The following is a 13,313-nucleotide window of genomic DNA, read 5'->3' on the forward strand; positions in this document are numbered from 1 at the left end:
CATCCCATTTGAGCGTTTCTAAGTATGTTTTGACCACTTGTGCAACATGTGGCCGAGCATTGTCATGTTGCAAAATAACTTTGTCGTGTCTATCGGCGTATTGCGGCCGTTTTTCTCGCAGTGCTCGGCTCAAACGCATCAATTGTCGTCGGTAGACATCCCCCGTAATCGTTTCATTCGGTTTCAGTAGCTCATAATACACAACACCCAGCTGGTCCCACCAGATACACAGCATAACCTTCAGGCCATGAATATTCTGCGCCGACGTCGATGTTGAAGCATGGCCAGGGTATCCATACGTTGCCCGACGTTTTGGATTGTCGTAATGGACCCAGTCACAATTCGATGCAAAAAACCCTTTCTTTTGTGCCGTTGAAGCAGTTGTTCGCATGCCATAAAACGGCGTTCAACGTCTCTTGGCTTCAATTCATACGGCACCCAATGGCCTACCTTTCGGATCATTCCCATGGCTTTTAAACGTTTGGAAATGGTTGATTGATCAACTCCCAAAGTTTTTGCAACCTCTTCTTGCGTTTGAGCCGGATCTTGATCGAGCAATTCCTCCAATTCGGTATCCATGAACTTTGGCGGCGCACCCTCGCGTTCTTCGTCTTCCAAGCCAAAATCACCACTTTTAAAGCGTGCAAACCACTTCTGGCACGTTCGCTCAGATAGAGCATGCTCACCATAAACTTCCACCAAGATACGATGACTTTCGGCTGCTTTTTTCTTCATATTAAAATAATGAAGAAGAATTCCCCGCAAAAACACATTATTTGGCACGAAATTCGACATTTTCAAGTGTGGTAAAAATATTGTTGTTTACGCTTCAAATAAAAAACTTATACTGACGTTTGTGCCTTACGACAGTAGCTCTCCAATGAATGTTTGGAAATGTGGATCGATGGAATAATAATCAAGTTACGCCATCTGTTGTAAAACCGCACGAACTTATTCATAGTCCATTAAAATTTTCATCATTGAATAAATCGCAAAATTATAAAAAAAAAATTCCAAAATTTGTTCAGTTGACTTCTTGTTTTTCTCAAGTCTACAATTAAACCAATTTTCAGAAAAATTCAAGACCGTGCCGAAAATAGTTGCATCACTCCTGCATAATCAAAACAATTTTGCAAATGCTTGAGAATCATAGTTCCCAAACGCACCAAGCTTCTAACATAACTTTAAAGATATGTCCAGCTCTATTTGGTGAAAGGTGTCCTATACACTTATTCTGACCTGACCTTATCTTATTCAGTAAATCTTGATTTTCCATTTAGTCAGTAAACTGTCAATGACCGAATTTAGTGTTAGTTCCAATGAGAGCAGCTTGTAAGTAATGATTCCTTTTCAGTCCCACACCAATAAATGAAACCTTAATACCTTGCCGCTGAAAATCAAATCACATTTTAATTGATTTCAAAATTTCCTTCACGCTCCCAATTAACGAAGTCCCGTGCTCTTCGTTCATCGAGTGTCAATCAAAGCGGACGCAGCACTCTGCAGGTATTCACTTTAGTTCACTTGCAGTTATAGGCTGATCTAGTCTTCTTCACAAGATTGAAAAAAATACATAGCTTAATAAGAAATTTGTACATTCAAAGAGAAATATGTGTACATATACACATTCATTGAGGGTTTGTGCGTGATGACTATTCAGAATGGTACTGGTTCTAAACAAAATGTTTGGAGACGACGTAAGTCTGTCGGACCTTTACAACATCAAGGCGCACATCGCAAATTGAGCAAGCCCTCCAAAAAACTGAAATACACACAACGAATTGTCTAATGACCCGAGCCCGAGGATGTCCGAGGTTAACCTGGCTTGACCAAGCCATGCCGAAATGAAAAAGCTACGAGTTAGGAGCTGGAGATCTGTTGCTATGAACCGTGCAGATTGGAAGAGGATTGTGGATGAAGCTAAAGCTCACCCTGAGCTGTAATCGCTACCTCATGATGTTGATGAGTTCAAAAACACCAGCAATTATGTTGTCTATAAAGTTTTTGTGTCATTAGTGTTTCAATAAACCTAAATACAAACATGCGCCGCTATATACACCCACGGTACGTAAGCGATTTTTTGCGTGACTGTTAAGCGGCTGATCCAAAGTTCAATGCCCACCGTGGATAAAAAACATCAAATAATAGAAAAGGTTTTTCTAGCAGGGATCACCTCTTTGTAGGCAATGCAAAGATCCGAGTGCATTTTTGGCTTGAAAAATCTTCTCGTAATAGGTAAAAAGCTGTTTTATTACCAGAAACTGTAGAGATTATGATGCCTATCAAAAATGAAAGTAAAAGCTCGGCCTTACAAAGTGTACATGCGCCTCGTTCTATATATCTATATAGATACATATATAAATATAGAATATACACTCAATGCAGCTACAACAGCAATTTACTTATTACCTTAATACCTGCTTCAATTTCTAGCCATACTTCATCACTTTATTATGCGGCAAAATAATGCCAATGCGTAACAAACATTATCACATACACACACACGCATACTCGAACACATTTCAAGTTCACCAATACTATAATTCCACATGTTGTGGTATGCATTACGAGTACTCGCACTCGTACTGTAGTAGAATTCCTTCATCCTCTTCAGCTGAGCTGCACAATGCTGGCACTGCATTAGCATCTCCAACTCCAGTGCTATCATCATCTTCCATCAGCAAGCAACAACAGCAGCCTCTTCGGTCACTGCTTGCTTCTGTCGCAGTACGACTGACTTGGCTTTAGCTTGGCCATGGCTCTATAGCCATTACCGACTCATATAAATCATTCATCGAGTGGACCCCCAATTATTTGTCAATTTATGTCTCCTTCAAGGGCAGCAGACTATAAATAATTGTACTACCGGTGCTTGGCGTATAGTTGTTCTTAATATACACACATATATACATTATATATATATGTATATAATATTGTATTATGGCTGCTAGCAATGTTGTTATTGTTGTTGGTTGTTGGCTGATATCAGAGTTGTTAGAATGCTGTTGTTACCACAGTTGTTTCCACAGCTCTTCCTGTTGCTGCTCGCAGACAGAATTTCCAACTCCACTTCAGTTTCTATGAATATGCACTAAATGCGTATAAGTATGTACATATTTAGGTTGAGCTGTTTGTGTTCGCTTGCTCATACTCGTACACATATTTTCTGCGTTTTATTATATGCCACAATTTACATGCATTGCTACTACCATTAGGCTCATAAATGGGAAGGCACATGCAAAATACTTAAATATAGTATATATGTCTAATAGATGAATTTGTATGGATGTATGTATATGCATTGCAAATGCGTGCTGCAAGCAGACGACATTCGTACCGGAGTTGGCTGCTATTGTCTAAAATCAATTCTTCCGTACAAAGGAGGGAATTTTCAAAGTCGACATCTGTATGTGCATCTATGTTAGTATTGGATGATTACCAAAACACGTAAAAAGGCATTTAGCTTAAGGAGAAAAGTGCAATGGTATTCATAAAAATATAGTATATTCATATAAATGTAGCTTACTTCGCAGTTACAATTTTAATGTACCTATTATTTTCTTAAAATATAGTTGTCGCATCCGCTTTTAATAATTATTAAATTGTTATCTGCTCCCATTCATCGTGAATGACTAGATGTTTACACTTACACCCCTCATTTCAAAATAGCCTTCTTTCGCTTAACCAACCACCTAGCGGGTAGTGAAGAAAACCAAAAATGTTCCTTGAATCTAACGTTGCATATGATTTGGTAGCACTGCATTATTCTCCTGTGACAAGCTGTTATATAATTTCTTTGATTTTCAAAGCAACCCGTGTGAAAGTATGAAAAAACTAACTACAAAATATGCTCTCTAATTTTTCGATGCACTGGTCTAAGTGAGCTGCTTATGAGCTGAGCGTCTATAGACAAAGTTGCATGTTGCTTTCGCATATAAATTTTTCGCTTAGCGTTCCGAGAAGTGGCGATTCGAAAGCAGCTAATAATAGTGAAGCTTATTAAAATACAGTGGTTGCGCTGGCATGGTCATGTCTCGAGGAAGACCTAATCTACGTTGGGGAGACCAAGTGAGGCGTAACCTGGAAGCACTCAGTGGCAGCAGCTGTATGGAGAAAACTGTTTGCATATTTTGATGCTTATTGCCCGCAGTGTATTCCGATCGACAGATGATTTTTATGAGATGCCCTTTCGTGGCGGAAATACACTCAGAGGTTTGACATTGACTGTTGAGGGGCGACCACTATTAGAAGAAATACTTTCAATCATTTAGTGTTTCACTAACCTATAAACTTGGACATACCGAAAAGTAGTACGCAGTTGAAAATATTAAAATTTACTTCCATCAGATCTGCAGCCGCTTTACGCTAACCTTTGATTCAACCAGTCAAGTCAAGTTGATTGAAGATGGCACTAAAATAGGCACCCGTCCATTTAGAAAACCGAAAAACCCTCTGCAATTTTTTCTTGTTGATTTTTTATTAATAGCTCAGACTATACTCAGTAATCTCAGAAAATTTCAGAGTAGGATTCCAACAGCTTTTTGAGTTATATTCAAATACGTACAGCGAACTATGCAGATTTTGTGATAGATACCACTATCGTTCCTTGAAGAGGTCGCATAATTTTCATACAATACTTGTAAATGCCAAACCAAACCATTGACTTTTCTGTCATTAACAACACGTTTCTCTTCGAAGGGGGACCATCACTCAAGCTTTCATATAATTTTCATTGAATGGGTATCATAAGGGTATTTGGTAGCCGCGATCTGACTGAATGCAAAGTTGTTCTTGTATTTAATAAAAAAATCTCACCAAACACATCAAATATAGGGTGGGCCATGTAAAATTTGCTTTTTGAATCGGCTATAAAAAAAACTAATAAATATTTTTTTAAACCTTTTTTTTTATTTTAAAGATTGAACATTGTCATTTATAAATGAAAAATAATATCGTTCAAATGACTTCCTCGACTGGTTTTACAGTAGGCTATTCAATCAACCCAATTTTTAAGCACATTGTCGATTGTTTGGGCTCCAATTTCATGAATGGCAACTTCGATTTCGTGTTTAAAGCATCAATCGTCTCTGGATGGTTCACATAGCATTTGTCCTTAACGGCTCCACACAAAAAATAGTCCAACGGACTTAAATCACAGCTTCGAGGCTGCCAATTGATATTGGAATTCAAAAACAGTAGCCAAAAGCTCGAGTGTAACTTTGGCAGTGTGTCAAGTTGCACCGTCCTGTTGAAACCAAATGTCGTCCATGTCATCCTCTTCAATTTTTGGAAACAAAAACTCGTTGAGCATGTCACGGTAACGCTCGCCATTTACTGTAACCGCGGAAGAAGAAGAAGACTCACCACTTTGGAAATAGGTTTTCAATATTTCCGAATTTTGTTCAAGCGTATAGCGTCCCAATTCTTAAATGTCAAACCTTTAAGTAAATTATGAACACATTTGACATGTCATTTGTGTTACCATTCTCAAAAAAATAGTTGGTTCAAATAGCAAACACTATATGGCTCACCCTATATAATATGATAGCCATGGCTGTCAGTGTGTTGAAATTTACGAATTTCCAGAAGTAGCGGAAAATATTAAACATGATAGCCCTGGCAGCCAGCGTGTTGAGTTCTATTTGGTTTCTGAAGTTCCTGAGACTTGAGCGGTGCGATTTGAAGGCATGTTTCATTTTTTGAATTATTTCAACGTACAAGTTTTCTCATGGCGTAAATCACTTTCGAACGTAACGAAATTGAATTGACGCTCAAACCCAAGTAATAGGGGCCTAAAATTAATAAGTCAGCCAGTCAGTCGGTGACCCACACAAGTAACCCAAATAAATAAAAGGAAGTCAGTTAATGCTTCATTGCTGTCGGAACAAGCCGGACAGCCCACTCAGTATCAGAAGTAGAGGAAATCTGTTAAGTGACAACGCTTCGATAGTTGAAGCGGATTTTCGCTGGTTAAATAAGCAGTGAAAGAAAGCAGTGTTAAAGAATATAACAGACGCATTGTTACTACACAGCTGGCAATGACATCAATACCTACATAGTTTTGTATCTAAATATCTATCTATTGACTAAGTAGACATACACCTGTGTTCACAATAATAGCAGCGTGACGTATTGCAATATTTATCTTTTTAACTATTTTTATTTTATTTTACTTTTATTTCATATAACTTAAAGTTTTAAACTAGATACAATATTAAAAAAAAAATCAAAAATTGTTATTAAAATTTTAATTAGAAAAATTTTAATTAATAGGACTATGAATAAGTTCGTGCGGTTTTTTTTCGAAATTTGAAACTTTATTGACGTAAAATGGTTACAAATTTAATATTCAAAATATTGTCTATCGCTTACTACTACTTTTTCCCATCTTTCTGGCAATTCACGGATTCCCTTTGTGAAAAATTCGGTCGGTTTTGCCGCAATCCACGAATCGATCCATTTTTTGACTTCATCGTAATTACGGAAGTGCTGGTCAGCCAGGCCATGTTGCATCGATCGGAAGAGATAGTAATCGGATGGCGCAAGGTCTGGACTATACGGCGGGTGGGGTAGGACATCCCATTTGAGCGTTTCTAAGTATGTTTTGACCACTTGTGCAACATGTGGCCGAGCATTGTCATGTTGCAAAATAACTTTGTCGTGTCTATCGGCGTATTGCGGCCGTTTTTCTCGCAGTGCTCGGCTCAAACGCATCAATTGTCGTCGGTAGACATCCCCCGTAATCGTTTCATTCGGTTTCAGTAGCTCATAATACACAACACCCAGGTGGTCCCACCAGATACACAGCATAACCTTCAGGCCATGAATATTCTGCGCCGACGTCGATGTTGAAGCATGGCCAGGGTATCCATACGTTGCCCGACGTTTTGGATTGTCGTAATGGACCCACTTTTCATCGCCAGTCACAATTCGATGCAAAAAACCCTTTCTTTTGTGCCGTTGAAGCAGTTGTTCGCATGCCATAAAACGGCGTTCAACGTCTCTTGGCTTCAATTCATACGGCACCCAATGGCCTACCTTTCGGATCATTCCCATGGCTTTTAAACGTTTGGAAATGGTTGATTGATCAACTCCCAAAGTTTTTGCAACCTCTTCTTGCGTTTGAGCCGGATCTTGATCGAGCAATTCCTCCAATTCGGTATCCATGAACTTTGGCGGCGCACCCTCGCGTTCTTCGTCTTCCAAGCCAAAATCACCACTTTTAAAGCGTGCAAACCACTTCTGGCACGTTCGCTCAGATAGAGCATGCTCACCATAAACTTCCACCAAGATACGATGACTTTCGGCTGCTTTTTTCTTCATATTAAAATAATGAAGAAGAATTCCCCGCAAAAACACATTATTTGGCACGAAATTCGACATTTTCAAGTGTGGTAAAAATATTGTTGTTTACGCTTCAAATAAAAAACTTATACTGACGTTTGTGCCTTACGACAGTAGCTCTCCAATGAATGTTTGGAAATGTGGATCGATGGAATAATAATCAAGTTACGCCATCTGTTGTAAAACCGAAACGAACTTATTCATAGTCCTATTATATTAGAAAAATTTTAATCAGAAACATTTTAATCAGAAAAATTCTGAGTATGCAGTTTCGTAGCACAATGAATTTTATTATAAAAAAGAGTACATTTACACTGGCTGAAAATTCGGGTTGATTTTTGAAAATTTTTGGTTTGTTGGTGGTCATGGTGGTATTTTCTCCATATAAAAATCAGTCTTTATATAGCAGAAAGTGCAAAGCAGCGTCAACAAAAACATTGACAGAAATCAACGCGAATTTTAGCCTCCTTGAACTGACACCTATTATATAAAATTGAACGGGCTACAAAACTGTGAAAGCAGAATTTTTCTAAAGATTATGAAAGTATGTAATCTTGATGAAAATTTAATGATTTTTTTAAATTTTTGTTTTAATCTTTCAGTTATATGGTCTTTTTTGAGTTATAACCTATGTTTTTAAAAAAATACAAAAATTAAATACAAAATAAATAAAAAGTCGAAACTTTGCGGTGTGTCGCGCTGCTATTATTGTGAACACAGATGTATAGAAATGCTTGCATAAGGACAAAACAGGCAAAATATCCTTATTATAAAGGCTACAGAAGGAATAAGCAGCATGAGGGAGAAGGTTTTCGGCGCAAAAAGTGGACAGCTGGCACATGCTGCGAATATTTCGATCGGGCCACGAAATGCCAAAAAAAGGAAAGTAACGAGGATGTATATAGGTACATATATGTACGCATATCTATGTATATGTCAAGTGTTGCTTAGTTGCTTCCTTTTGTTTGCTTGTTTGTTTATTTAAGTGTACTGCGCCGCAGACGGATGCTTTGACGCCTAAAAAGCTGTTTCAAGCATGCAAACGCAACAGGCTACCCGACTGAATAAAAGCTGATAGTTCTAATAGCATAAACAGACGTTTCATGTAATCGATATCAACGCTCACATCAAACAGTAACGCAATTGAGGTTGATTTATTGGTTGAGGGAGAGACGAACGCAAGAGGTGCGAGAAAGGGAACCCACAAATTATGGATCGTTTTGCGATGTTTGTTGACTCTGTCGTTTATTTAATCACACAAAATTGTTATTTTGTTATTTCAAAGGAAATATTTGTATGTATGGGTATAAATGTTTATACTCTCATTGCGGAAACACCAACGGATGCCTTGTCAACCGGACAAAAGGTAAACAAATCACAATTTCGCTATTGAATAAATAATTGCACATCAAACAAATGCAAACGAATAGGTAAATAGGGCGGAAATAGAAAAGGAAAAGCACAAAAAAGTAAACAACCAGTTAATAAGCGTCTAGGTTTGGGCGAAAGCCATGGTGATAACCAAAAATAGAGTATCTGCATTTTTATCATTTGAAGTGCACAATTTTATATGCTTGTGCACAGTGGCTTTAAATCAAAGTCCATACAAAAAAAAAATAATATTGGACAAAATTCGCTAAGCGTACCAAGTGCGAAAATTCACGTTACCGATTTCATTTACACTTTACGAAATTATTGTTAGTGTAACCAGTTATTATTTAAAAAAAAAACTATTTTCTAGCGTGATTTATTGTGAAGTTATGTGTTTTTACGTTTTGCTTCCGAATCACTTTTTTTTCAATTCTTACCTCACGTCACATTCATCATTGAGTATTGCAATTTACTGAATTTTCTCGTGTTTTCAGATATACAGGCATGTTCTGAAAATCGCGCGATTTCAATTCGGATCCGAAATGGCAATTCGTACGATTTTGTTTTGGGTGTTCTGTAATTCGTCCGATTTCATTTAAATTCGAATTTAAGTTATGCGAAAATATTGCCCGAAAACGATTTGCAGAACATGCCTGATAGTGTTGGCAGAAATATAAGAGACTCTTTTGCTAGAAATTTAATATTATATTATGAAACATAAAATTTATTCATATTAAAAGTAAATATATGCATAACAGTTCAATAAGATTCTTTTATATTTATTTTTTAGTCTCTATCTCAAACATTTTAATTTTAATTTTAACTGTTTCATGTTGCAACTGCTCCATTTTGAGGTAATGTCTTTGGTTTTTCTCTATACTTTGAGTCTTCAAGCGATTTTGCTCTGCCAGCAATTCATTTTGTTTCTCAACAGCACGACAAAGTCGTCGAATCTCTTCCCTTTCATCTTCCTGCGATTTTGCAAATGTTAATATATCTAAAGTGGTGGATATTTTCTCCATACAACTAGATTGCGTTGCCATACACGTCTGAAGGCTATCCTGCGATGACACCCGTGACCTTTTTGCAGCTCTCGGGGTAGCCACCGCTTCCCTACTTGTTTGGGGACGTTCTTCCTCAGATTCGATAGCGCTATTATTTCCTTCTGTCCCAAAGCTTCTAGAATGGTTTATGCCCTCAACGGCTGCAAAAATTCCACAAGTTCTTGCAACTCATTCTTCGTTGCTCGTCAGTACATGCTTATTAAAGGGTCCACCTCCTGTTGCCCTCTATTCTAGATTGTTATGGGCAACCTTTTTCCGAATGCACCCCTTCCAGTCAGACCATATCTTGAAAAAAGACAACTCAAAAATATTTATTTTAATATTTGACTAAATACTTACTTTTTTCCATCCATTAACATCTTTTTGGGGCGGCCCTTTTGCATTTAGCAGCGTTATTAGCTCTTTCCACTTTTCCTCAACAGCAACTCTAACGCCCTTCGAAAAATTCTTCGCCAAATCTGGATGAGATTCCATAAATTCGACTAAATTAGCTCTTGTTTGGAGTTCTTGTGTTATCCCCTAAAAGTTTTTGAATAAGTTCAAAATATTTTAAATAAACACTTTTATTTACATAAATTTATGCAGTTATTTTGAGTAAATACTCACATTTTGATAAATTTATTTCAACAAACAGTTTATAAGAATGCCACAAACCGCTAACGTTTAAGTTGCCGAAAATTTAACTAGAAAATTTTAACGATTTTGATTTCCAGAACAGGGTGACAAAACGATTTGCTGATGTTTAAAAAAAAAACGAAAACGGAACGATTTACAGGACATGTCAAACGATTTGAAAACGGAAAATGCGAAAATATACTAATGTAAAATCATTTATTCATCCCAATTCCAGTTGCTTTCAAGAAGCTTTTTAGCCGATTCTTTCTAGTAAAAAAATCCTCCTACTCTTTTCTTCATGAGAAAATAGTTTTTCCACAAAGCTCGGTAGAAGAAATTTTGAATTTCGTAGTAGTTGTCTTAACCCTTTGGATGCACATTTACTCGAATATTTTTTTGCATTTGGAGCACATTTAATTTTATGAGGTATAGAGTAAGAACAGCATATTTGATGCAAGAATTCATTTATTTCATGATATATTCTGATATGTATGATATTTGGATAACTTAGTAACTGCTGCAATATTTAGTATTGCAAAAATCATACGCATTGTAAAGGGCCACATACAATGCATAGATAAAAGAAAATTTTCTTGAATTCCTTTACACATTTCCTCATTACGGGGAAGCACGTTAGTTGTTGATCATGCGTATCAACCTCTCACATACCTTTCTTAAGGGGTTATACGCAGTTATGAAGCAAATAAAAGACGGGTTGTCAAGGATTTATCCTGAAGAAACTTCAGAATATTTTAATTTGAAAATTTTTGACGGTTATAAAAGCATCCTTCAAGAACGTAGCAAAATTTTTTATTTATGAAAATGTTGATTATAGAGCGCGCTGCAGGCGATTTCTGGAACCTCCTTTAAAAAAAGACGATTTACGGTGTACATCGTAACTCAGGATTGGATTATCTGAAATCAAAAAACCAAACAAATTTTGTTAATATATTAGATTATCTAGTAATTAATCGTTCGGCTAATCAAAATAGTGAATTTTCACAAAATGGCAGCTTTTAAAAGAAATGATTTCGATTTTTACGTTAAAATTTGGCCGTAAATTGATTATAAAATGGAAAATAAGTATCAGATTTACAAAAGGAACGATTAATTACTAGAAAATGTATCTTTAAAGATTGAGTTAAAACGGTTGACCGATCAAACAAGCCGTTTTCGAGATATCGTGTACACCGACTTGAAAAATGCCGTTTTGAAAAAAACACGTTTAAAGTTTCAATAACTGCGTATAACCCCATAAGATAAGAGTTTATTAAGTAGAAAAACGTTACAATATTTATGTTATCGCACAATTTACAGAATATGATATAAATCTTAATTCTACATCATTATATTTATCACAGGTTTGGTTTTTTAAACGATTTTTTCTTTTTTCGAAGGAAAAAACTATGTACTATGAAAAACCTCCTCTTAACATCTTACAAGCTAGGGTTAATCTATACGCATTTAAGTACCACGGCCTAATTGAACATTAAGAAAGTTCAGTTGTTAGCAGATTGTCCGAAAAACTGGAACGAATTTTGAATCTTTCAGTCAAATTTTGTATTTGATCTGACAAAATCTTAGTTTTTGATTCATCATGAAGCTTTCTGGTGGAGAAACGCCATGGGAGTCATAGCACCATTTTGAGTACCTTATTTTGGCAGATTTGCAGTTTCTTAACATGTGATATTGCGATATTACTCCAGGCTGGACAGGCATATAATATTATTGGCTGAAATATAGACTTATAAATTATTAGTTTATTTTCATCACTTAAGCCTGAGCGTCTATTTATTAGGGGATATAACATTTTAATCGCCAAATTTACTTTCTCCTGTATGTACTTTACATGATCGTAAAAAGATACCTTTTTATCAAAAATCACCCCCAGATATCGTACGGTATTGGCCCACGGGATAGTTATGATACCTAATTTCAAACCTGTACTTGGTATAAAGCAATGACTTCTTTAAATTTTAAATTTATTAATTTGTAAATAAGACCATCATGCCATATCGAATCAAAAGCTTTCTCAACGTCAAGAAGCATTAAACCGGTTGATTTCTTCTGATCGAAGTTAGATTTGACGGGATTATAGATTCGTTTAATCTGATGAGTCGTACTATGATGTTGTCTAAATCCAAATTGCTCGTTTGGTATAATCTTATGGGTGTCTAGGAACAGGGATATTTTATTTTTGATAATTTTTTCAAAAACCTTGCTTAAGCTGCTTAGAAGACTAATAGGGCGGTAGCTATCAGTTGCGTTTGCTGGCTTGCCCTTTCTTATATTCAATAACGCCATCATGTTTTATAATATTTCTGATATCACCATTTTTTGTTTTTTGCCTTTTCCCAGTGTCTACTGAATTATCATTTGAATGTTTCGTGCTAAATATAAACACTTCTTTTCTATCTCTCCATTTTGACGTATCAGAACTTCATGTGCGACTTTTGCCAAATTAATGCATGTCGTTCTGATACGTCGAATGCGGTCAAAGGGTTAAATAAATTTGAAAATTCTTATGGACGCGAAATTTTTGAAACTGTAACCATCTTTTATGAATAAAATTAAATAATATTGGAAGTGTACATACAAAAGCTTTCTAAATGACAACGAAGCTAAAAATTGGAGGAGCAACAAAAGGCTATAAAGAGGCGTATGCGCGATCATATCAATCCGCATAATTTACTATAACCCTTTTGAGACTGAAACTATTTTTTGTTTTCATTACAGCGTATTTATTCTCTCTTAAGCGGACACTTAAGGGACTGACAAATTTATTCGCTTATGAAAAGAATATGAAAAGAGTTCATAAAAATATGTAATAGATGTACATATGTTTAAACAGATTTCAGATTTTCATCAAAATTTGTTCAAGAATTAAAAAACAAAATTTATGAAACAAGATATTCAAAT

This window comes from Anastrepha ludens, chromosome 3, assembly GCF_028408465.1.
Source record: "Anastrepha ludens isolate Willacy chromosome 3, idAnaLude1.1, whole genome shotgun sequence".
NCBI lineage: Eukaryota > Metazoa > Arthropoda > Insecta > Diptera > Tephritidae > Anastrepha > Anastrepha ludens.